The following is a 26839-nucleotide window of genomic DNA, read 5'->3' as shown; positions in this document are numbered from 1 at the left end:
ATCCCTAAATATTTTCCCATGGAGATGCAGACTTTTGAATAGCAAAATTGATCCCAAGGCAAAGTGCTTGCTTTTCATCTTTATCTGCCACCATTTTCTGAGATGTGGTTCACAGACCATCAGCTGAAAACCATTTCTTAAAGATATTTCTTTGTCTCAATTTAGCGGTTTTGCTTAGAATATTGCTATCCTACCTTCCCCCAAAGGAAGAGAAAAAGAGACACAACCTATGCTATGTGGACAAGATTTTTTTTGAACTGAAATTATAGACACTTATGTTCTTCAGTCCCACCTTTCTAGACATCTTTAGGTTAAAACTGCATTAAAATCCCTCTTTCTGTAGTTCATCAGCCTTCAATTAGGGTGCCTGGGATCATCATCAGCCTGATACTCTCCTAGCCCACGGTTTTAGAGCTATTTAGACATTACTTTGTTCAATTAGACTCATGCTTTTAGGTGTCTCAGTTATAATTTGAAAAATGTGAATTGGCTGTCTACAACACTTCCACAACAGAGCACTGAGAGCAGCCACATCTATCTAGGGCTGGTTTTCAGCACGTCACAACTGTGTGGTAAGATCTTGTAATATCTGTCTATCTAGGGCCTTGACAGATGTATTCTTGCTGTCCTGGAGCAGTCCTGAGCATTTGCCCAAGAATCACAAGACTCAGGAAACACCCATACAAGCTTTCCCCCCTGCTCCAGTTATCTGCGGAATCCTTTTCTTCCTGAGCTCATCTGGAGCAAGAGGAGGGTCCTTTGCTCCAATATAGGCATCCGCTATGTACAGCCATCTCCACATTATCTTCAGGAGTATCTCATGCATCCATCTAGCAACAGATAGAATTCACCCAAAAGGCCTGGCCCAGCCCAGTGTTACGTGGCCTAAATGAAGTCCTCTACGTGACCAAAATCCCTGCCAAGAACAAATTTGGAAGCAAGAGCATCTTTCTGCCCACTGATCATTTAATCCCTTAAAGCACTACTTTCAATTCATGTTTTGTATATATGCTGCTTTTGAAGCTCTCTCTGCTCCTTATAGAGTGCTCCAAGAACAGACCTTTCAACAAATGTTGATTTGAACAAGGTTCTTTTCTTCCTCAATTTCTTTCTAAGTTTTACCTAGACGTTTGAGCCCTAAGCTTCAACAGTAACTCTGGTGTTTGGCAATGTCTCATCGTGGTTTCTGGTGACATACCATGGAAAAAGCAATGTAGCCACCATTCACAGTCTGAGGCCTAATTTAGATGATTACACAGGCTCTTTTTGATAATGGCATCCCCACCACTTCCTAATTTATACAGGAAATGATGATTAAAAAAAAAGAGACTGATTTCCATGTAGAGATTGTGCAATTTGCTAAAAAGCATTACAAAACCTTGATAGAATCACCAGAGAAAAAAGGAATTGTATCAAATTTATATGGTGCAGACAAAAAGTAACCCAGGTCTCTTTCACAGTGGTTTGGAATCTCTGCTACAAAGTCTCCCCCCCGGCTGTCACTCTGTCCCTTTCTTGATGAATATTACCATCAAGAGGATTATGATTTCCCAGAGAAGTCTGGCTCAACTTCAAGATTTATTGATAGGATGAAAGATGGATCAAAAAATGGGAGGGGAAGTCATGAACACAGAAATTTTTCATGACACTATTTTTTCACTTGCTCAACAAAAATTTGTATTATAATCTCTGCATACAAATTTGTATTATACAAATACAAAAAATACAAAAATTTGTATTATAATCTCTGCATAACCAAGTAACATTGAGGCTGAGGCAACACCTCTGACCTGCAAATGGGAGCAACTGTGTTTTCAGAGAGATCCAGACCAAATACGTGAAATACAATCAAATATCAGGTATCACCAGAAGTCCTCTCCTTAAATATAAGAATTACATGAGGAACAAAAGATGGACAGTAGGGACTTGAACGCCTTTTTTTTTTTTTTCTCCAAACAAGTGGTGCACAGAATGTCCTGACAGATCTAATATCCATGCCCATCTTACCAAAAATCTGCAAAACACACCACTTCAGTTGAAACTTAACTTCTAAAAGGTAGGAATCAGTGGCCCAGAATGGCCTGAAGAAATAATGGACTACTAGAGAAAAATCCTTAGATTTTTTGATAAGATGAAATGTAAGACTTTCCTTTATGTATCCATTAAAGCTTATTGAATCTTTGTTATTTGACATTGTTGCAATCAGGTTGCTTACTTAGATAAATTTGAAAGGGGTTATAATAAAACTGAAAAAAAAAAAAAAAGCTAAATAAAAAAACCCTATGTTGACAGTTGCACTGGAAGTTATTAGACTTGATTTGTAAGACATGAAAAATGAAAGCAAATTGAAAAATTGAAAATTGAAAAAAAAAATTGAAAACGAAAGCAAGTTTCAAATATACAGGCTAGGCTCATCTTCGCAGGCAGTATTGCCAAACACTGAGTAAAAAAAACACAGGTCACATTAGAAAGAGCTTCCTTGACACTGATAATTGCCCGATCAGTGGGCATGAAAGCAGAAATTGAAAGTTAACTCAAATGACCTAGCCCTACCTTGTATCATTATATTTTGTCTAAGCCCTCCTTGCATTATCAACTAATACATTTCCCCTTAGTCTCAACCTGCAATTGTTTAACAGCACTTTGCAACTTCATTCTCCTGAGCTGATCTCTAAATGAGGGTTCATGTCAGGAGTGGACACAGTGACTGCTGCTCCGATTTGTGTATCCCATTTTCTTTAGCAGATTAAAAAAAAATTAACTTAAATGTCAGAACAGCTCCTGCCTCTAAGTGCCCTTGGTACCACCCCAGTTTAAAGAAAGGCAAGGAACAGGAGAAGGCAAGCATCATGGTGGCCACGTTGATCACAAACTGAAGAAGAAAGCTATTAAGGTGCAAGGACCTTCAAAGCACAAAAAGCTGGTAGGAGGCGACAGCTGTAAGCCCACAGCAGTATTGTGACCTGAGCTTCTGATGTCCCGATATTCCACAAAACCATCCTTCCCAGCCTCTGATTCTCAGTTGAGGCTGATTAATGCAGCGTCAGGTAGGAGCACAATGTTTGCTCATTTATCTAAGTAACTTTCACTGAGCCCTGCACCAAACCACTGCCCTTGTGATAAACACGGCTCTGTTCGTGGACATTTAGTCCTGCAATAGCTCCTGTGCAAGTCTCCAGCATAGTCTGAAACAGAATAAATATGAATATGTATCATGCACGTGCCTGAGAAGTTGTGGCAGCACGATGCAGCACGTGAAGCTGGGCGTTCAGGGCAGCTTCCACAGCTTTTTGCACAAGCTGAGAACTTTGCGGACTCCTTTCCCGGGACCCAAGAGCCCCTGTACCCATCCACTGCACAGGGGCACCTCCGACTTATGCCTGGATGTGCCTTTCCACAGCGCTCCTTCACGTGGGCCCTGGCTACCCAAAACCCAGCCAGGCTCCAGCGACGTTTTGTGACTTCAAGTGCCAAACACAGATGGGGCACCCAAAACCTGTGCCACAGACCATGAGTGCACCTCATGCTCAGCTCTTGTGGTGGCTATTGACTTCTTTCCACCCCCCACCCCCAGACACCAGGGAAAGGAGCCAGTTTTCCTAGTTAACCTTGCAAGATTAGTTCACTACAATGCAAGCAAGCCCAGCGTACGTTACTGCTCAGACCCCAGAATGAAAAGCTTGTTTGTTTGCCAACACACACCCAGGACTGCTGGCTCAGGAGTAGCTGTGGTTGCATTTCCAGCGTTGGCGAGACAAAGCTGTTTGATGGCTGTTTCTGCTCATCCCAGAAGGTACACAAACACTCAGAAAGCAGCTAGTCTGTGCAGGCCAACTGTCTGCACTTGACAGACTTATCACACTGGGCAGCTTAGATTTGAAAAAAAAAATAGAGAAGCATCTATTCTCTCTTGCTGACAATGTGACCAAAAGCAGTATGACTGCACGCTGCCTGCCTCTGCCTTGCCTATCAACAGTGCTGTAAGAGCCTATAAATACAGCAGAGACGCATACTTGCGGTGCGGAGCCCGCTCAAGCTTTCATCCCATTCTCTGGCCTCGTCACCAGATGCCAGACGGTTCTGTGGGGCTGCAGGGGCGCTCCTGGGCTTTTGTCGAGGAGCGGGGTAACATGGCAGCATCATTTGTTTCGGAAACAAAACAATACTGAAAGCTTCAGCTGTACAAGTAGGAACCAAATGGCATCTTTTGATCTCAAGAACCTGCTGTCTGGATGGATCGGTCTTCCACGGCACATTTTTCCTTTGCTGTTTATGTACCACAACAAGCTCCCTGAGCAAGCTACCAGTCTTGAACTAAAATAATAATAATAAAAACAGTATCCTGAACTCCGGGACTCAGAATACTGCCCTACACAACCCTTCAGTTAACAGCAATGTCAAGGGCAGCTAAGAAACCTTCTCTAAAGATGGGAAAGGCAAAACAGGAACAACCATCCCAAACTCCTCTGCTCCCAGCACAGCACAAGATAAGCTCCACATCTAATAGCCCGAGACAGACATTAGGAAGGAACTAGTCATTACTGAGGAGATGGTAATCAAAGCCCTGTCTCGGCAGGCTTGGTGGCAATGAGGTATGAGACAAGATTCCAGCTCCGGGGCTAGAAAAATGCCTTCAAGTGGCTTAAAATTTTCTTCCTAAATCCCATTATTTTCCAATTCCAGATCAATTTCCGCAGTGAGCCCCTTTCCTTGGGACAGTAGGACTGTATTTCCACTTTTCAGGACTAGCACTGCTCTCCCAGATTTCAGTGACTGCTAAACTTCAAGAACGGAACACGCTTGGTTCATTAGACTACTTAATGACATTCCTTTTGGCACTAGTCTTAAAGCACTTCATGCATTTAAAACTTTTCTTATCTATTTAAATACAGAACCAGCATAACCAAGCAGTCAAAATGGATTTGCCAGTAATTGGCAAGGACATCCATCACGGAAGGAGGCAGGCACCTTTTAAAGACAGCTTGCCTTGTTCACGTTTCACCTGAATTATCATAAAGCATCATCCATAACAACACAGCAAACGTATTTCAAACAATATTATAGCAAAAACAGCAACTCTTCCCCCCCCCCCCCCCCTTCATGTGAACATAATGCAACTAATTAATCTCCGGTGTAGGCTTCTGTGGAAGCAAATAAGAAACATAGCCACTGATGCCAAGGGTAGATCTGGATGGAAGAGTAAGAAACTACCAATGGGGACACAATCAGCACAAAGCCTTTAACAGAGCACTTACATCTGGAGAGGGGTGAGTTGATAATCAAGGAACAAACAGCTTTCTTTCTAATTCTGAATTTCTAGCATCCATTCAGGCAAGAACAATACAAGATGCCAGTAGTGTGAGCTATTTCACACAGATAAGCAACTCCGGAAGGAAGCAAAAGGTGCTAAATGATACTCAAGGGAGAAGCAACAGCAGCTGAGAAAGACTAAGACATGCAATATAAATTTGGGAGAAAAGACTGGGAAGATGCATGCTGCAAGACAAATAAAGATTTAAAATACTCGTATTATAAAAGTTACTACAGATGTTGTTAATAAACCCCCATAATATTTCTAGGTAGTTTGATCTGTAAGTGTAATTCATTGCTGGATCACACTGAAACTGAAGAATTCTTGAGTTCAGGGTAGATAAATCAGACATGGCTCAGAGGTTTGGTGAAGGTGGGAGAGGTACGGGGCAAGAGAGAGGGACAAAACCAGCCAAGCCTGTAAAAACATTCAGGCCTCCTAAACATGGGAACTGTAGTTGTTATTGTGAGATTTCTGGTATGTTCAATGGCTAGTCTTCTATGCATTAGGCTTCTCTCTGTAATAAAGGAGCATTTATTTGTGATAAATATATTCCTGCTTTGGGTTAAAATAAAAACAGCACTGACAAAATCTGTAGTTGCCTATAAGTATCAGGTGCGATGCCATCTGAAAGTAGTGTCAATATTTGATAGGAGATCGGAGCTTGTTTTGCAAGTTTGATTTATTTGCAGGAGTAGCAACTTCTGGTTTTGGATGTCTATGTATATCCTATAAATCCAAAGACGACATAATTCCACAGAACAAATCCATAATATGCCACAAATGGAGTATTGCACACAGCTCTTATCTCAATAGACTGGGGAAAAAAATCAACAACATGGAATGCCTAGGCATATGCAAAGAAAGCTAACATAAGTGATATAGGAATTGGAGTATGCAATCCTGAATATGAAGGCAGACTAAGTAAGCTAAACTTTTATAATCGAGAAAAGAAGATTGAACAGAATATGACCACAGTCTATAAATATCTTACAGGTAACAATATAGATGAAAGAAGAGAATTATTTAGAGTCCTGGTAGAGGATAAGATGAGAAGCGATTTCCTTTAGCTAAAAAAGGAAAAACTCAAGGAATGTAGGCCAAACATCTGCAAACTCCAGCACCCCACAGCAGTATGAATGGGACTGCACTTTAATCAAGGTGGAGCTACTTCATATACGTGACAATTCCAAGCAGAACAGACAAGCCTCATGCCTAGAAGGGTGCAGTCATTCAGATGGTCACTGACCATCAGAATAGGCTTTTTGTTTTTTTTTGGCACCACATGCGGGACCCAATAGCAGAATTCAAAGAGATATTAATGTTCAGTAGGATTTTAATATTAGAAAAACTTTTGATTAATCTTTCTTCTAATTTCCTTTCATTTTTTTTTTGGAGGTAGGTTGTTTATACTAATCACAGACAGGAGAAATTGCTCATAGTAAATAAACTGGAATATGGAATTAGACAGTTACCTCAAAGATTGAAATGAACAAAGTTTGAAATGAGCAAAGTTTCAATTTGTAAATTCATAGACTCCTGCTGCTCTGTTGAACGTAAGAAGACAAGAAGTTGGCTTTAAGATTGATATGAGATCCAGAAAGTTGCTGATCTACTACTTATGCTGCTATACAGCTGCACAGATTGAGGAACTGAGGGATTCTTTTACTGGGATCTGCGCAAGCAGCGTAGCCACTACTGTATAGATGTAAAGAGAACCTGCAAAGCCAGGTTTGGATCCTGGCAAAAGCTCAAGCTCTTCCCTGGGTTTGAAGCTACCCTACTTTCAATACAGGAGGTAGGCCACTTGACACTACTTCTAAAAGGTGTGTGGTGATGCCCTAGAGTGGACTGCAGGCAGCCAAATACTATCCACATGGACTTATGTTCAGGGGTCAGGCAGCTTTGGGAAATACTCCCCCCTTGCATCAGACGTGCAATATTCATAACCAGATAAACCTCAGTCCACCAAATTCTTGAAACAACAGCATTTTACCTTGGATCAAACACTTGTAATATTGTTGAGTGAGTTTCTGATAATCCAACTGTTTTACAAGGGCTTTAGAAAGAGGCAAGCAAGAACATTTCGTACTTAATGACACTGCTGCACACATCTTGGGAACATTTTGTTACTCAATTGTCAGCTCTCATGAAAGTTCACACAAGCAACGGAAGAAGAATATATCCCTTTGCCCTGTAAACATGGACATTTCAGACATTTCATCTGTAATGGAAATGCCACAAGCTCAAGAAATGTAATCCACTGCAATTCCTTTATTGACGAAACTTTTACAACACTATTTCAGTACAAACACACCCAAGATGCACAATCATTTGCTCAGAAGAAAAGCAACAAAGTAGTTGGAAGTGTGAATAGAACTACAGATTGACCCTCGCTGCAACAGTTGTTTGTTATTTTTATTGTTAAATCACACACTTGCATTTACAGTACTGTTACAGCACATTAAACACCAGTGTTTACGAGGGAGGACTGCTCAACACCCAACCAAAGCCCACTTGTCCTGTCCCATCCATCCTATTAGGAGTCCCCTGCAAACACAGACATGCCAACATGCACAACTCTGCACAGAGGTTTCAGATGCATGGATGCTACCCAGGACTGTCTGCTCAAGTGCCACTGCAGAACCTTCCTGTGGCACCAATTCCCATTTCAGATGGCAACAAAGTACCAGGACTGAGAGCTTTGAATAGGGGGTAAGAAAATCTAGCCTAGAATAGGATCTTTTAGGTATTTCACTACTGAATGTTCCAAGTAGTTTAAATGAAAATGCACAGGTTTTGGAAGTGAAGTGAATACTGAAGTTATTGATGTGAAGTGGTGGTGGACAAAATATAGTAGTAAGCATAGTTTTCCTCTGTTAGCCACTAAACCTTTCCAGTGTCATTAAGAATGACATCTTTTGTAGAGATGCTGGAAAAAAATCTACATACCAAAGTAAGCACTTTCTACACATGCAAAATTCCAAATGCACTGCAAAGATTTCCACTCTCCCCTTGTAATCTCATGGACATACCGCTCTCACTCTTCCTTTCCACTAGCCAAGGTATCTTTTAAATCTCATTTCTTTCTTCTTCTACCCCAACAGAAGGTGCTGTCTTCCAGGCTCAAAACTAACAGGACCTTCTGGAGAGGGGAGAGAAGGTCAGGAGAAACAAATGGGAGAAGAAGAAAGAGCCTGTGAAAACACAGGTACCACAAGGCTGATTCAGATGTAAGCCGGAACAGTGTTACGTAACTTCCACAATGAGACACCTTCTGGTAGCCCAAGCCTTTGTGGTGTCAGAGACGTGTCTTCCTGGGATGTAGGAACATGGAAGCTCCCAGGACCCCTTTGGGATTAGCCAGGAACCTGTTCTGACCCCACTGCTCTAGCAGAATAACCAAGGAGAAATTCTGTAAGGGGCCTTCTGTAAGGATGTCTCCTCTCCATCCCCTCCCTTGGATTTTACAATAGGATAGCCTTTTATTGTGTTTGATCTTCCGCGTGCACGGTAAAACTCAAGACAATCTTTACAGTCTATCCCAAAGAAGTCAGGCAGCAGGTAAACAGAACATATTAAAATAGGCACCACAGTTTGCAAAAACTAACCAGGTAAACTGTATTAAAATAAGGCTCCAGATATAAATCCACAAATGCCATTGGCTATGAATGCAGATCAATGGCACTCCAGACTGCCAAAAAACAAAAACATATTTTTGGCTGGGAATTCCCTTAAATACCATCCTTGTCACAAAGTCACTGTGTGTCTACGTATACAAACTGCAGACAGGCACATAAATTAGGTGCTCAGTGCTTACGCAAAGCTAGTGACTTTGACTAAGTATTAATTGAACATTGTTAAGTTTAAATTAATATAGATTAACTCAAAACTTTGTTGATTAAACATCATAAATTAAAGAGATTTATCTGAATAAATGCAGTTCAGTAAGTCCTTTTTATGAATGGGAACTGTGAAGGCAGCAGTCTGTTACATACAGCAATTATTCAATGCTGCAGACACAAAAGCTAGTCTCACAACGTGAGCTGTAAAACCATTTTTGTTTATTACTACAGCCTACCCACTTGACATCTACACTAATAAATGGTTCTCAATGAAAAGCATGCAAGCACACACCATTTTCTCTGTCTTTCCCCAGAGTATGGAGGATCATTAGACAGATCATCAGCTTTCCACAAGACCCGTCTGTGTAGTTTTCAATTTTTGACTAATAATCTCCTGAAATACAGTTTGCAACAGAAAAGATGCTCATCCGAAGTTGTCACTTGTCTCAATCTTTGAGGATGTGGCAAGAATTTGCCCTCAGCTTCAGACAAATTTGCAGATTCAAACTAGTTTTATTCTGCAGATACTCTCCCCCCTTGTGCCAACCCCTCACGCTGTATTTGTCATTAAGAAAATAGAAGTACCAATCCATAGCTACTTTTGAACATAGTAACCGAACCGTTTTGATGACTATTCTCAGAAATACACTGGTTTCTCAGCATTTTCTCAGAAAGCAAATAAAGTGCAAATTCATTTTCTTTTAAATATATGAACAAATTTTATGATTTGCCAAGATTTCATAAACAAAAGCGTGAAAGAAATCCAGCATAGTAGAAACATAATAGCTTTCTTCAGAAAGATGCCAGCCATGGCTTGAAGTTGCAGCTAAGTGTTTAAAATGAGTAAAAAATAATGTCTGAAATTAACATAGCCAAAAAAAGAGTAAAGTCTATTCAGCTCCATGAAAGAGAATCTCCCAGCATAAAAGTTTATGTATACAAAATATCTAAACTGCATCAGTGCATAGGGACTGGAAATGAAATGCATTTGGGGTGTACCTGAAAATCTTTTATGCTTGTCTAGTATATTTTAAGGATATTATTTAGAAATACGGTTCTTTATCTTGCAACTCAGTCTTACTCTCATTGAAAGCATCAGATTTTGATGCATTCTGAAGTAAAATCTCAGAGGCATACAGAGAGAAAATGAAGGTGACATTTTATTAGTAACCATAGGCAACCCTAGTTCTGGCTATTTTCTTTATTATTTATCTCCTTGTACATACATATATACATGATCTGCTGCTTTTAACTTTATTGACTAATAATAATATTCACTGGAGATTGGGTCTTTCCTGTCTACTGATGGGAAAGCAGAAAGGTCAGAAGGTAAAAGAAAACTCCATTTTCATAGGCACTTTAATGCATTGCTCCTAAGGGAATTTTTAGAAAGGTTTAGATATTTATGGGTGGGCCCTTTACCACTGGAGACAACTAAAAGCCTATCCATCTGTGCACAATCCAATGTAATAAAAGCATGGTAGAAAGGATAGATAGTCTCTGTACACTTTATTTGTAAAATCATGCTTATGCTTTATTGTCAGTTCCACAGTAATTCTCCACACCCACTCAACGTAAAATAAGGGTTGTTTCCTAATGGGGCGTACAACAGGCAAGCAAAGGTCACAGCGCTGTTAGATTTCCTTTTAGATAAGGAACAGGATTAGACACGAGTAGGTCACAGTGAGTAGATAACCCTAAAATGATACTCAGGGATGACAAGGCAAAGCCCAGGCTCCAAATCATGCATCAGTGATCTCATTCCAGCAACTCTGGGGTCAAGGAAGTGGCTACCAACAAAATTTGTGCATGTGTATGTGTGTATATATATATACACACACACAGACATATATATATTGTTTGCATATATATATTTGCCCAATGACACAACCAAGTAAACAAAGCCCTCTAAAAGTTTAGCATATCAGAAAGTTAAGGCTACCTTCTTCACAAGAAAACTGGTATGAAAAAAATCATAATGCAAAGATTGCCTAAATGGCCTTAACTCTGCCTTTTATCATCTTTTCACTGAAACTAAAAACCAAGAGACCAACAAAAGTGTTTCTGAAAAAAATATATATGAAAAAGAACCATCCAACCACATCAAAGCTTGTTCTCCCAATTCTCAATTGCAAGGAGACCATACCACCATTGGCTATAAATTACCACTCATCATCTGACACTCCAGCTGGGTATGTGATGGTCAGCATGAAGCAAAACATGAATTTGTACTCAGGCTCCCACCAATATACAGGCAGTTCTGGCTCTGTAAGTAAACAGGATGGCATATTTTGTATGTTGGCCTTCAACAAACCAGAATCACTACTGACACTGACTAAAGCACTGAATGAATAAGCCTTAAAACATAACTGTTCACTGGTAGACACAATCTCTTACCAAAAAAAAAATAATAATCTATGGCATTTAAGGGCATAGTCAAAGCATGGTCATGATTTTTAGACTAGGATTCTCAGTGCATAAGAGAGATGACACAGGCCTCTAGTCTTCTTCATAGAATAGTTTGGGATGGATGGGACCTTAAAGACCATTTAATTCCAACCCCCCTGCCATGGGCAGGGACACCTCCCACTAGATTTTGGGGTTGCCCAAAGCTCCATCCAAACTGGCCTTGAACATGTCCACGTAAGGCATCCACATCTTCTCTGGGCAACCTGTGCTAGTGCCTCACCAACCTCAGAGTACAGAGTTTCTCCCTTATATCTAATCTAAATCTATCCCCTCTTAGTTTAAAGACATTACCCCTTGTTCTATTAGTATACTCCTTGAAAAAAAAAAAAAAACAAACAATCCTCCCCAGCTTTTCTGTAGGCCCCCTTTAGGTACTCGAAGGCCACTGTAAGGTCTCCCCAGAGCCTTCTCTTCTCCAGGCTGAACCATCCCAACCCCCTCAGCCTGTCTTCGTAGGAGAGGTGCTCCAGCATGCTGATCATCTTTGTAGGCCCCCTCTAGACTCATTCTAATACTTCCATGTCCTTCTTGTGCTGGGCACCTCAGAGCTGAATGCAGGGCTCCAGGTGGGGGGTCTCGTGAGAGCAGAGAAAAGAGGGAGTATCACCTCCCTTGACCTGCTAGCCACACTGCTTTTGATGCAGCCCAGGATATGGTTGGCTTTCTGGGCTACAAGTGCACACTGCCGACTCACGTTGAGCTTCTCATCAACCAACACCCCCAGGCCCTTCTCCTCAGGGCTGCTCTCAATTCATTCTCCACCCAGCCTGTATGTGTGCTTCAGATTACCCCAGCCCAGACACAAGGCCTTGCACATGGCCTTGTTGAACCTCATGAGGTTTGCATAGGCCCACCTATCAAGCCTGCCAAGGTCCCCTTCTTTTCACCTTAAACGTAGAGCGATTCTGACAGGACTCATGAACATCAGCCTAACTGCAGTATTTCGTTGACCAAACCCCTCAGAATTTAATCCAGCCTGAGTAAAGGTGGTAAATTATAACTACAGTGTAAAATTCTGAAACTATATTTTTTTCTGAAGACTTTTTTTCAGTTACAATACAGGCAGTTAATTCAGGTAAAACATTACATGAAGAGCAATAGGGAAGTATTCTGGGCATGGCTAATATATCATGGAATTGGCAAACATCTTCCGTTCACTTCTAACAGGTCACTTAAGTTACATCTGACCAAAAAAAATAGAGGAAAAAACAAAAAATCACCCATAACCAGAAGTGAGGTGAAGAACCCAAACTAGTCTTCCACTCCTCATTTTTGCTGTTACGACAGTGCTGGTTAGAAGCATGGGAGAAAGAGCTGCACCCAACATGTGACAGTCACAACAGAAGCCCCCAGGCTTAGATGCAATTCTGCCAATATCGAAGGCCGGCTGGTGAGCTGCTCTAGTCAGTCACAGGAAAGTATAGCTTCAGAAGGCTCTGCCACCATGGTTTGCACCAAAGGCTTTCATCACAGACTTATCATTCATGTGCAAACAGAAAGCTCAAATATTTCAGTGGTATTTTAAAAACACAGGGGCAGCTGCGGAGTATCTTACTTATCTGACACTACAAACACTGAATGGACATTAGACTTCATTACAAACAAGGTTTAGGAGCTTTTTTGAATTTTATTCAGCTTCCCCCACCCAGCCCACAACAAACATCACAGGATGCTCACAATGCTTAATTAACAGTGACAGACTTCCCATTACCTACCGGGATCTGTTTGTACAGTATGAATGCTGATGGGGAAAGGAGGGAGGGGGAAATGAAGTATCTGTCTCTTAGTGTCTGCCTGGGGCCCTTTTTCTTCCCAGTAAAGTGTCACCATGTAACTTCTGATGTTCCTTTCAACTAGATCGAAACCCTACTATTTGAACAGCTCTGAACTGAAAGGAGTTGAGACTCTAAACCTGATTCTTACCACTGTGGAAGAATACTGTCCAAACAACTCTAGATCAGAGAATGTTGTATATTCTCCTGTGTAGACAGGAGAAAAATGTATTTTATCTTTATTTGCTCTAATAGATATAATATACGCTAATAAAAAAGGCAGTCTTCCATCTCTTTGATCATATGTAAATAAAACTCCATCAGATCCAGACAGCTTAGGGACTTCTACTATTTAATCCTGTGCCACCTAGTAATTATAAAGCATGCACTGAAGTTGCTTCTGTTCCCATTGTTTTACAAGTCTTTCATTCAAGATCTCTGCTGTTGTTTCTATGGGATGGTCAATGTTACAAAGCAGTAAATCCCCATTAGTTCTTCTGGCTAGATGTTGGCACGCAGTCATGCCATGATAACGTGATCCTAGAGGTACACGTACAATTTCATTAATCGAATGAAGTCACAGAGAAGTCATCTTACGGTTTTCAAAACTCAGATTCTATCTTTCTCTTAGTTTTAATCAGACGCTAATGATGAATGGGTGCTTTACCGTCCACTGATGAGAAAAATACCAGACAATGGGTTTAAGGTAATAAACCAATGTAAACATGGGACTAGATGTTGTGGACACTGCTCCAAGCCCTTCAATGTCATATAGCTACATCCAAAAAAATTTTTTTTTTGGTGAAACTGTTTCTTATTACAGATATCTCCCTAGTCTAGTCTGTAAGTATAGCCTTTTTTTTTTCAGTAAAAGTATTGTGAAACTAACAGAAGCAGAACAGTTCAGAACAATGTGGAGAACTCCAAACAGTACTTTTCTAAACATTTTTTTGCTTATTTGCAAAAAAAAAAATCCCCAAACAAATTCCAAAATCACAAACAAAAAATAACCCCCCAAACCCAATGAACCACACACATACATATTTTCCTCCAAAATTTTTCATACGAGTTTTCAGGTGTCCCTGAGCTGAGTCCTTCTAGGAAATGCTGCAGTCCCCTTCTCACACACTTGTATCAAGCCATAGGCTATCTGAGCAACTAATTACACTGGTACATGGAATCTTTTTACTCATTTTATAAGCCCACTGCTTATTTATTCCTGACTGTTACAGTCAACTCCTGCCATCAGTGCCCACATCCCACTCAGAAGAATAGCTTGTTAAGGTCACCGGACCAAATCTCGATGGTCTTAACTGCTGCTCAAGAGCTCCCAGCTTTGAGCTATGACAGACCTTTGAAGGGGTGGGTGGAATAAGAAAGTTCAGACTGAAAGACCATTACAGTTACGGGAACAACAAGGTCTGATCTGAGTAGGAGTCTGGCATGTAGAGGAATGCAATTTGAAAAAAAAAATAAATGCATACATTAACCCTCTTGGAAAAAAGATGCGTTCATAGTGTTCTGAATTTTGCATAGATCATATTTTATTTGTAAATAAAAGTGTCTTTCTATACTACAAATACTTTTAAATTGGTCTCTGCAGAGGGCTTTCAGGGCTCTGAAAGCAAGTCAGGATGCTGAACAGCTTGCATGTACACAAGATGCCAGCCTTTGGCAGAGCACACAGAGGCTTCAGATCACAAGTTAGTACAGCAAAGGCCACCCGTATTTATGAGACTGTGGGGCTGTCTGCAAGAAGTCTTGGCGTACTGTTTAGATGGGAATTAGTTGAACTGGACCTGATTTCTGTGCCTGATTGAAGGACATTAGCTACTGACAAGGTTTCACATGTGATCGAACTTACTGAATGCTGTCATTGCTTTGTAACCACTATGTAAGCTCTTGGACATCTCCCCTTCCCCTAAGCAAGGGACACTGTTTCATAAAAACAAACATACACCCTTAAGACGAGGTGGATGTCTATTCCAAAGATTTCCTGTTCGATTTTAATCCAAAAGAGCTGGCATGAAGCTGATATTTTTTAATTAAAACCTCCTTTCACTCGGCTCACTCCCATCTTGCGGAGTACCTATCAATCAGGAGGAGTCACCACAGGATGCACCAGGTGGCAGGAGGCAAGTCTGTCCCCTTCTCCATCCCCCAGACCGTGACACCCCCCCCCCCCCCCCAACTTCATTAACTAAATGCACTGAATAAACCTTAACATCTCAGCTAAATCCTATTGGCCTTGGATTTGCTGCTTAATGCTAAAACCCAAGCGACCCATTTTTCTCCTGTTGATACTTCTATCGCTGATGGCAGCCAGCAGAGAAAAATATCCGACCTTAAAATATTTTAATGTAAGGAACAAAACCTGGAGAATTCATCATTCACTCTTTCTGCTCCTGTTGGTGAACTTTACATAAGCTCTGCTTCTTGTGTCAAAACCTCCCCAGCTTTTGTGCTTCATAGGCAACAAAGTGAGTCTGTTGCTTAGCAAATGAATGCAACAAAGTACATTTGTTACTAAAAGTGTGACAAGGTCTTTTTTAAAGAGAAATGATCTTGCAAATGCTATGAAAATAATTTTCTGCCCATTCTACTGTCTCCAGTCATGACGTTATTACAGACGTCAGAAGACAGAAACCCCACTTGCTGGAAATCTTTGTGAAGGACTAACAATGAGTGTAAACAATCTCAGTGCTGCAGACTCGTTTTGAGTTCCTATCCATAACTTTTGCTCTAAACTGTAGTAATTTGCCTTGCTGATCTCACACAAAAGCCAGAAACAGCTGAAGCTTATTCAGAATCCCTTGCCTCTTTGCAGTCAGCCCTCCAATACCCCCAAATCCCACTGCTGCTCAGCTGCCAAACCCTTTCCCAGCCCCTGATGACATGAGCCCCTGAGCATCCCAATTTATTCCCAAATGGGGTTACCCACCCAGCTGGGCAATCTCCCTAGAGCAGCACTCAACATCTTTGGCTCCAAACTGCTCCTGGGGCCTCCAGGCTCTGCCTCCCTCTTTTCTCCAGCACCTGCCTTCCCAGTACCCACCCCAATAGCAAAGACCTCTTTCACCCTTTTGCCACACTGCCACAGCTGCTGCCACAGCCCCTGCTAGCTTTGAAAGCTTCCGCACAACTTTCTGCCATCCTCCAGATCCTGCAGGGTGCTCCAGCATCTGTCCCTGCCCAGCTTTTCTCCAGAGCAGGGAGGCAACCTCATTCCCCATTTCCTTCATCCCTGGCATGGATGCTTTGGTTAGGACAGTCTTTTTTATCCTGTGGCTGCTCCGTGGTGAGCTGCTTCAAGGGTAAATAACCCAACGTTCCCCTAACAGCTTTCTGAAGTCGCCAACCACACTTTCAGTAATCTACCAGAGAAGGCTATTCTCATTTGCTTCTTGGTATCCAACCCACACAGCAAAATTTGGATTTGACTTATAATTTTAATAGGGCATTTCACTTGACATTAATATCAGAGCTCAATGCCCTACAATGCTGAGACCGATTTCCAACAAGAAGGGCTGCATCCCGAAACACCCCTTCCACACAGCCCCGCTCCTTCTCCTGGCAAATTGCTGCGGAGTTCAGAACCTGCAAAGGGTGAAAAGAAACAAGGAGGCTGGACGTTCACTGGAAATTCAGTTACCCTGACTAAAAACCGTACACAAAGTACCTCAGAGCAAATCTGATCTAACGTGGAAGATATGCACTGCAGGTTACACATTAAGATTATTGGTACAATGCCCGCTATGAGAAGGCTTTCAAATAAAAATGCTCTCTTTCTGACCGTGCACTTGCATTAATGTATTTCTTACTGATACCGCTAATGGAGTGTTTATCATGTTTTTAGCTTCTCTGAAGGAACAATAAAAATATATTGCGCCACGTAAGAACAAAATCAATGCACTCGTGTTGCTATGCCTTATCACACCACACACTCTACAGAAGTGCTTAAAAATGCTCCTTGAACAAAGTATCAGCAACCAACTTCAACATTACAAAAATGTTTACAACAGCATGAACTGGAGACCAAGAGTGATAAGGGATGGAACCAGTAAAAGAAAGAAAAGCTATATTCTTCGGGACTCATTTTTGCAGCATGGACAGGGATGAGACATACAGGGAGGAAATTCTTTTGTAAAGCAAAACAAAACAATAACCAAAATGAACAAATAAATAATAATAATAAAAAAAACACAGCTATTTCAGATTGTGAAGAAAATAAACATTTTTCTACACCTGAATATAGGTTAAGAAGGCATGGAGTAATAACCATGCGGTGACCATTCAAGCTTCTCTTTCTTTCCTTGAGCACAACAAATGGAGTACTAGATATGATGTGCTTGTTGAAGGCTGTATGAGGGGGTAAGCCTCATCTTTTCAGTTTACTTTTTTTTTTTTTTTAAAAAAAAAAAAATCTCTTTCCTAACTTTAGTACGGCTGATTCCTGAATTCCATTTTGAACCATCCTCAGAGATGATTTGTGAACTGCATACTAGGGACCTTTTTAGGAGTAAGTGGTGGACAAATGGATTACCAGCCGCTCGACTCTTATTTTTTCCCCCCCTTCCTTTATACTGCTTTTCCACTTCTAATACCTTATATAAAAGAAACTAACAACACCTACAGCTAGACCGGACGGTACACATACTCCTTGCGACAAGATTTGTTCCTAATGCTTGAAAGCGGCCACACGCAGCAATTTCCAGCTATGGCTGGATTTTGCCGTGTATAGCCTACACGAGACCTGCTAAGCATTCAGTTAATGCCTATTGCCTAATCTTATTTTGTTTCTCCAGCAGGTCTAGTAGGGTTATCAGAAACACAAACAGCAGAACTCGTGCATTAAAGGTAACCGCATTCTGCTTAATACAACCTTCCAGCCGATGTATCACAGAGATTAAAGCGTAGTTCCTGGCACAAGGCTTCCTGCACACTTTAATATTATTAATAAGAGGAGGCGGGAAGCCCAGACTCCTATCCTATTACTATTATCATAAAGCCACGACATATTCCTTAAGTTTTCCTCCAGCCACGCACACGTCAGGGCTTGCTTTTCCTCCCCGCTGCCCGGCTCGCAGGAGGCCGATAGGATTGCTACCCCGGCTCCCGGCTCCAAACAGCCTCCAGAAACGCTACCAGCTCGACAAGAGTAACTTCCCCTGCTAATACCTCCGAAATAGGAGAAAACGCTCCGGTTGGGGTGCTTTTTGGCAGCGGCGCAGCTTTACAGGCCGTCAGAAACTTCCCTTTGCTCATCGCTGCGGCCCCGCTGGCTCTCTCCGCTCCCCAGCTCGCCTTCAACTTGCGGCAAACTACGACCGGGGGGTGCGGGGAAAGGAGGGGGGGCTAAGCCTGGGGGGGTTATTTGGGCACGGGGAGCCCCGAGCCGCCGCCTCCCGAGGGGTTGGTTGGTTACTCACCGGGGGAAGGAAGCGGACCCGTCCCGGCTGGCAGCCCCGCCGCTCCTCCGCCAGCGGGAGCTCGGCTCCCAGCACCCGGCACCAGCCGGACCCCGGCACCGGGACGGGACGGGACAGGATAGGAGCCGGGAGAACAGGGGGGAGCCGGGGGGAGCCCGGCCCGCGGAGCCCGGCAGCGGCACCCACCTGCGGAGCGGCGGCGAGCGCGTCCCTCCGCTCCTCCCGCAGCCCGAGCGCCACCGGAGCGAAGCCAAGCCTGCCTGTGGGCTTTTTCTTTCTTTCTTTCCTTCTCTTGCCTCCTTTTTCTTTTTTCCTCCTCCACTCTTTCTTTTTTTTTTCTTCCCCCCCCCTTTTTTCTTTTTTTCCCCTCTTCTTTTTTCCTCCCTTCCTCCCGTAGCTTAGCCCCTGGCAGATAAGCCCGAGCGAGGCACCGTGCGCTCACAACCCCCCCCTCCACCAATCATCTCAATTAGTGCCACATGAGAGGAGCTTCTGCCCAAAATCTGCTTAAGAAAGGGCCAGAGGGCAGGGCAATCGCCTTTGCTCAACAATGACCAGAAGCTGCTATAAATATCCAAACAAAAGCACTGTCAAGGCCGGGAATGTCACATCCTAATGTGATAAAAATTGTAGAGACCCAACGTACGGAGGAGGAAAAATAAAATAATAATAAAACAAAATAAATAAAACAAAACAAAATAAAGAGACAAAGACTAAAAGTGCTTGCCACCTTCCTACCCTCTCCCCCAGTCTGTAACCTTGCAGTATGCTATCAAAGTTGTATGTTCCTGGGTGCCAAGTTATTGTTTTCCCAAACAGCCCGCTCACAGTCCCACTGTGACAGCTGCATGCTAATATTTAGAGGTGCCCATGTCTATGCATCTTATATAACCGAGCAAAGTGACCAGGGCTGGTCAGAGGTAGCTTGCAGCCCCACAGATACATCACGTCGCACAAACAGTGTGAGCAACAGCCACTCCTCGTTAAAACATTAGCAAGAAGTCCCCAGTACAGGACATTAATACAGTACAGACTTGGGTGCGTTTGTATCAAAAGCAGGGGCTTCAATCTAATTTGATGTCGACGCATTTTATTCCAGCACGTCCCAGCGCTACAAGTGAGGATAGAGCCCACCCTGGGGTTTCCAGCTCTGCAGTGAGTTAGAACTGCAAACTAACCAAAACCCGTATCAAAAACCCACATGTAAAAATACAAAACACCCCTGATCCAGCAGAGAGCCTCCACGAGCAGCGCCCGGACCTAGAGCTTGAGCGTCATTTTGCGAGCCTCCAGCTCCTGTGCGAGCAGCTGGGCGCTGCCGGCTCCGGCATGGGGAGGGCAGGGCAGGAAAAGGGAGTTGTTTGGATCCCGTCTGACTGCCTGTGCACTCAGCAGTGCCTCAGAGATAGTAATTTCCAGGCTGTTGATTGCAGGATGACAACAGCTAAGTCCATTCCAGGGGAAGCTGATAGCCGCTGTCACCTACTTCCCTCCCCAGACAATACCCAAATGTAATAACTGCAAAGGGAGAGCACTCAGCTGATGTCCTGCCAGCTCTTGTGTCTCAGTGTTGATGTGCACATCTATGTAAAAGTAGTTAATCCTACCGCTAACATGGCTAACCTCCTGTTCTCCTATAACTGAGATGAAAGCCATCTGAAATTATCCCTGTTTCCTGTGTTCACTTTCCACCAACTCAACAATGCATTTCTCTTTCACTACAAATAAATGTTATTTTTTCTGTTCCGTTCCCGTGCCCTCCTCTGATCATACTTGTTTGTCCTGCCACAGTGAACGCTGCTTTCTCACACTAAACCCATTCACATACAGGCTTATCCTCAAAGCACCCTTATCCTCAAAGGCTGTCCAGAGACAGTTTTTGCTGGTTTATTAATTCCCCGAATTTAAGCGTGTGTCCTACATAACAAAGAATGTACTTTTAGCAGAGATCAGTTGTAGAAATGCATTAAAAAGATATGATATTTAAGCACAGCTCATGCAAAACCAGTCCAAAAATCACGTGCCTAGGCTGGTAAAGACAAAACTGCCTGCAAGATTTCCTAGTTTTAGTGGGGCCAGAAATATTCTTTATTTTAACAAAGAGCTTTCAGTAGGCCAGAATGCAGAGATGCAGAACAATACGAGCAATACAGACAATACAGAGCCAGCATTGTCGGGCCACGGCCGGCAGCCCGCAGGCTGACAAAGCCTCCCTGAGAACTGGGCTGTGGGGATGGAGCAAGCGAAGCAGAGACCCCTGTGCTGGCCTGGGCAGGGGGAAAATCTGCAGAGCCCAACCCAGCAGCTAGAGGTGTTGTGAGATGTCCAGCTGTAGCTGCAAGGCAGTTCAACATGGCTATTAAATCCTGCTGGTTCCACTGGTCGGTCTTTATGTAGGGTCCTGCTTTCACTTCAAGCAGGGCCAAGCTGGGTGTCTCTGCAGCGACAGCACAGGCACGCTTTGCATTGCAAAGAAATGAACAGGGCTTCGCTGAAGGGAAAATAACCTCAGCAACAGCAACAAGCAAAGCAAAACAAAACAACAACAAAAAACCCTTCCAGATAAACAGTAAAAAATTTTTAGAATAATGAGCTTACCTGGGAAAAAGATGACCTATGACTTTAACATATACTTAGTTTTAACTGAGGAAAAAGACAGAAAAAATAAGTCACTATTGGAGTGAAATGCAAGATTATGTGCATGGTATAAAGCTCTAGCCAGCTAGACAGATGAATAAATTGTCATAACAGAGCCACTGGCTCTAGAAGTGAATGAAAAATATTCTTTGAGTTTTTGGTGTTCTGTTTATCTTCCACTTCCTGGATCAGCTATCGTTACAGAGTTCAGAGACACGAGGAAAAAACAAAAATGTTCTGAATCTAAACAATATTTCCTGGTCCTGCCAAAAGACCCTGTTTGAGTTGAACTGTCTTGACCTGGTCCTCAGTGTTTTGTCCAGAGGTAGCTGCTTTCCCGCATCAGCGTTTACAACCTATGGATAAAAGCTGGTGGGGGAATCTTGCAACCTCCCTTAAAGGATGCTGGAAACATGAGGGAAACTGCAAGTGTGGAAATAAGCTTTATAGAGAAGTATTAGGAAGGGCTCTCCTTTGTAAGCTTGAAATTATTCAAAAAGCTATTTGCTTAATAAATCAAAATGCTGTATTTGAAGATAAATCTGAGAGAGATATGATGGACATCCCCAGGAGTAATGTCTTCCCACCCCCCAAAAATGTATACAGAAAAGACACTGTTTAGTTTGTACACAATTTAGTAGGTATTTACAAATTTAAAATGTTTATAAAATATTCTGCTCATAGGTCTGGGTAAGACTTCTGGTTTTATAGAAAATTGTGACTATTTTTACCTAAAAGTGTTTTAAGTTAACTCATTATGGAAATGGAAACTTGGATCAAATACATTGGGTCCCAGCATTTGACATAATTTCCTAGAGAAACAAGCCTATCTGTGGAAAGCTATCCTCAAGCAGTGCTTGAAGTCTTCCCCTAAACACTGTTTTGTTTGATAAGTGAAAACTGACAACGCCACCTAATCATCTAGTATTAGTGTTCCTTTCTTTTACATGTCCCCGCTCTTGGAAAGGAAAAAATAATGGATTATGCTATTTCTTTGTCTGAATAAAATGTTGCAGTTCCGGAGATAAAGACGTATTCAGCTGAGCAATTAAATAGCTAAATAAATGAATCAGCAGAGCAAAAGTGACAGATTTAATTACTGCTTAGAGCTAGGAAGGGGAACTAATTATGGGGTTCATGAACCACATGCCATTCTTCTCCTTAAGCATGTGCTTCGATTCTTCTGGATCAAGCTCTGCAAATGCAGCAGTATCATGCAACAGATTTTAAAACTGGGGGGAAAAAAATGCTATTCAAAATTTGGCAATAAAGTTTAATCTTTGTTTGAACAAAGAATAGTCAATACCCTATTTTAAAAGCTCATGTTCAATTGAGTAGATACCACGAGTTAGAAGAAATTTCTGTTAAATAGATAGGCACTAAAAATTTAGTCCTCCAAAAAAGCAAAGCACGATGAAGTTCACTGGATGTGAATAAACCAAGTATTGCTACAGAAAGCTGTGTCAATTGAGCCATAAAGCGTATCACAACATCAAGTCATTAGGAACCCTATTCTTCAGAAAGTAGCTGTAACTGAGAAACCTGAGAAAGTTGTAGATCCTAGCTCTCTACTCCTTTGGTCCACCCACCATAATGACCAATACAACTTAAAAGATGTTTCTGTGGCCACCAAATGTGAAGCCACTAGTAGTAGAAAAAGCTGATCCTCAGTTTCTGCCTTCCGTCCCATTTCTCTGCTTTGTATTTACTTTACCATCCTAATTTCATTCTTGTTTGATAAGACCATCAATGCCAATAATGTCAGCTTCCCATTAAAATCGTTCCCATGCATGACTGTCTTTGGACACAGAGCAGGCTGGGCAGATGTGCTGTGACTTTAAATATTTTTAAAAAGTGGAACATGATGCAAACAATAAAACATCTTATGGCTGGGAAGGATCTAAATACACCCCAGCTGTAGCCATGTTCTACTTCCATACCATGAGTAATTTTGTCAGAATGAAAAGAATTGTGTCCGAGCCCAGGGATGAAGGCTGATCCCAGGGTAGGCTCACTGGACAATCACAAATGTCATCATCACCCAGGATTACCACCTCAGCTCTGCCTGGCTGAAACTCTGTTCTCTGAAGGCAGCCAAAACCAAGGTCTATTGAATCAATAATGTCCAAAATGAACCCTGTCTTGAAAATCAGTGTCTGGGCTTCCTATCTGTCTTCTGTACAAAGAGGGGAACAACTGGGAGCTCTGTACATACAACATAAGGTAAAAAGAGTATTATTATTATTATTTTTTTAATGGAATGATAGCATAGCTCTATAAAAAAAGACATGCCTGGAATCCCAGTGCAGTTACATATCAGAAGAAAATGCAATTTGTACCTAGGCACACAGGAAAGCAGAGAGGGTCTGGTCTTCAAAAAAAGACACTGTACTCAAAACATTTTGTAGCAGTTGCATTAGCACTCATATCACATGAATTTTACAGCATCTGCTATCCATGTTAATAAAGTGTGATATCTATAGAAAGTCACTCACCTGCCAGCGATCACAAATCTCGCAGAACACGTGTTATTAGGATATCTCGATAGATTTATTATGACTGCATAAATAACCTCAGTGAGGAGTTGAAAAGGATTCCATGGGCAGGGGCAGCTGGTCAGCAGGCTGCTGAAGGACAAAGGGACAATACGTTCTTGGTATACAACGCCTGATCTCAGGAGGCAAAATCAGCTGTATTTATTCATTTGACAGTCCCTGCCAGGCTGACATGGAAATAACTATTTAAGCATCTGAGGTGCCTCTTTTAAGATATGACATGATCGGCATTTTCACTTGCATCCTAAAACACAGCCCCGGAGCATTTGGAAGAGGAACTCACACAGAAGCAAGCTAGCCACCTGGGAGGAAGGCTGACTATGAATCCATGAGCTGCTCTCAAAGCAGGACAGTGCAAAAGAAATCCCTCAAGGAATACTTGAAACAGCAGGAGTGATGTTGTTAACTATAGGCCAGCACTGTATTCATCATTGCTTTATTTATAACCTTTTGCTCCCCATCTTGAACTTGGATGTTCTCCCTTGAGTCTTGCTTAACATAATTTTGCAATGTTTCACCACTCAAACAGTCTGGTGAACTGGAGAGGAAAGATGAAACAGAGTGAAACCAATGAGCTCTCAGTAGAAAATTAAGACAAAGAAGGGTGCACAGAGTGTCTGAAGCCATGAGTGTCTCCCCTGACAGGGTCAGAGAAGACAGGAACTGACAAATATTTTCTTCCTGTGTTGAAAGGGGGATGGATGGGAAAGGAGCGAAGGGAAAGGATTAGCTCTAATGGCAATGAACTAACTCCTCTCCTGCAAGAAGCAGATAGCAAAGCAAATAGAAAGCAAAGCACAGTTCTGGGTGTGCCCTGGATTTTCAAGCAAATTCTGCCACTGTGTTTGGTTGGGACGGGAAGGTAGAAGGTCACTTTTCACTGCCATGGGGAGCATACCAGTTTACCAAAGCTAACCTGGCGTATTGGGTAAGTTTCCTTGTGAAGTATCACAAAAGAGGTGACTAAACGTGCCAGTGGGTGTAAGGAGTTGCTAGTTGACTGCTATAAAGAAGAAATTACTGTGTTGTGTTTTTTGGTATGAAGTCTAAATAACATTTATACAGTACTAATCATAGAGCTAAAAATAATCTAAAGTCACCCACCATTTTCTTCTTTTAAAACTCAAAAAAAGTGATTTGTTTGAGTGCCCCATTGCATTTTTCCTAATGTTTCATCGAAGACAAGAAGCAAACATCCAGTCTTCAGTGAGGACTATTACAAATACTAGTCAAGCTCCTTGACAGTAATGGCAACTGAAATAACGGGAGCCACTGCCCAAAACAAAAGCTGAAGTAGGCATCCAGCCATGATGCCCATAGGGCTTTCACAGAGAAGGGCAAGGGTGTCTGCATAAAAATATCAGATCTCGCTTACCATTGGAGGCAGCTGTATCTGAGAAAAAAACGACGACGACAAAAAAAGAAAAATGACAGAAATAAGGAGAGCAAGGCAGCATGTGACCAGGCTAGAGAGCAGCCCTCTGAGCCTGAGCAAAAGCTCAGAGAAAGCTCCTTCTTCCACCTAGTGTGGAAGTTCCTACAGAGAGGGAGCAGCCACAGTGAGTATGAAATAAAGAGTGTGAAATCTGAGCCTCATGAGCCTCACAAATACAACTCTTGACCCCATACAGATATTAGAGAGGGGAATTATAGGATATCTCACTGTAACACTTCTGGATGTGCTGTAATGACCACACGGACACCAGGGTTCTTCGAGGATCAGTAACTGCTACTACTTTATTGATGACACAATTTCAACTCTCTCTTACTGAGGGCCTAACTTCAGCTATTATTGAGGACGGGCTCCCTTCTTATACCATTCACCCCACAGCAGTACTTTTCCACTAACTATCCATTGGTCAACAACTTTGCCCAGCAACCCCAAACACCTGGCAACTTCCATGTCTTAAGGGCTGGAGAACCAACAGTCAGAGACAGCAAGGCATCTCCTGAACCACCCTTCTTTGTTCCCTCCAAACTCTTTACATTCCTGACGGCCTCATCGTTAAGAGTCTGATGTTACCACCAACCATGGGGCTTGTCGTCCCCCATGGCCACACTCCCGCATCTGAACAGTTAGAATACAAAAGCTGTCTGGATTTGTAAAACCAGGAAAGCAGTTACATCCTAAAACTCTGCCACTGTGAAAAAAAATGGCTGTGACATAAGGAAATATCACACGCATGGGATGGACTAAGAGAACAATTCATAAATCTATGGAGACAGTTCAACTCCATCACTTAAGACCTGAAGTCCGCTAGCTTGCATGAACAAGGCGCCAGGGCACAAGAATCAGTCGGATAGTTATGGAACAGACTTGGGATGTTCCACTTCAAGAGTCTGAACTTGGCAGATGAATTTGTAATCTATGGAAATTCCCAGGATCATGGACACTAGCAGAAGACATAGAAATAGCCAAGCCAAAAAGCCTGAAAACACTGGGAAACTGGAAAATCAAAACTGAACCACCTTTGTGGTTCACATCTCAAATGCAGACAGTGATGGCAGAACATCCATCCATCCTGAAGGAAGAAAATTGGTTTTATCGCTAACCTGTTGAGTTCACAACAAAGAACTTGGGGTAGATAAAGGAGAAACCAAGATAGCCACTAGTGGAGAATGAGAAGTTGGTAACATCATCTGCATTGTGGAACACATGGTGTGGTGCACACTGCATTTCAACCAAGGGCACCCCCTGATTTTCTACATATAAATAATGCCATGATTATTCCTCATTTACAACTATCAGCATTTTGTGTTTTATTCTAGAGCCAGCACAAGACTTTTCAACAGCTCAGGCAAAGCTGACAGTCAGTCCTCC

The 26839-nt window shown here is 42.2% G+C and overlaps 1 protein-coding gene across 13 annotated transcripts in view; it reads right to left on the bottom strand.

Annotated features, from left to right (window-relative positions):
• Positions 1 to 26839, bottom strand: part of LOC118161812 (poly(rC)-binding protein 3-like) — a 522442-nt gene that overhangs the window by 126488 nt on the left and 369115 nt on the right. The window contains exon 1 of one of the 13 annotated variants that reach the window (XM_035317463.1): positions 19013 to 19493. The exons of the other annotated variants lie outside the window; for them this stretch is intronic. The gene's annotated coding sequence lies outside the window, so the exon portion shown is untranslated. Of the gene's footprint in view, positions 1 to 19012; positions 19494 to 26839 lie in introns of those variants that run through there. 13 annotated transcript variants of the gene reach the window in all.

Source organism: Oxyura jamaicensis, chromosome 2 (assembly GCF_011077185.1).
Source record: "Oxyura jamaicensis isolate SHBP4307 breed ruddy duck chromosome 2, BPBGC_Ojam_1.0, whole genome shotgun sequence".
NCBI lineage: Eukaryota > Metazoa > Chordata > Aves > Anseriformes > Anatidae > Oxyura > Oxyura jamaicensis.
The sequence above is the reverse complement of the archived record's forward strand: the minus strand, read 5'-3'. Positions and strand labels throughout refer to the sequence as shown.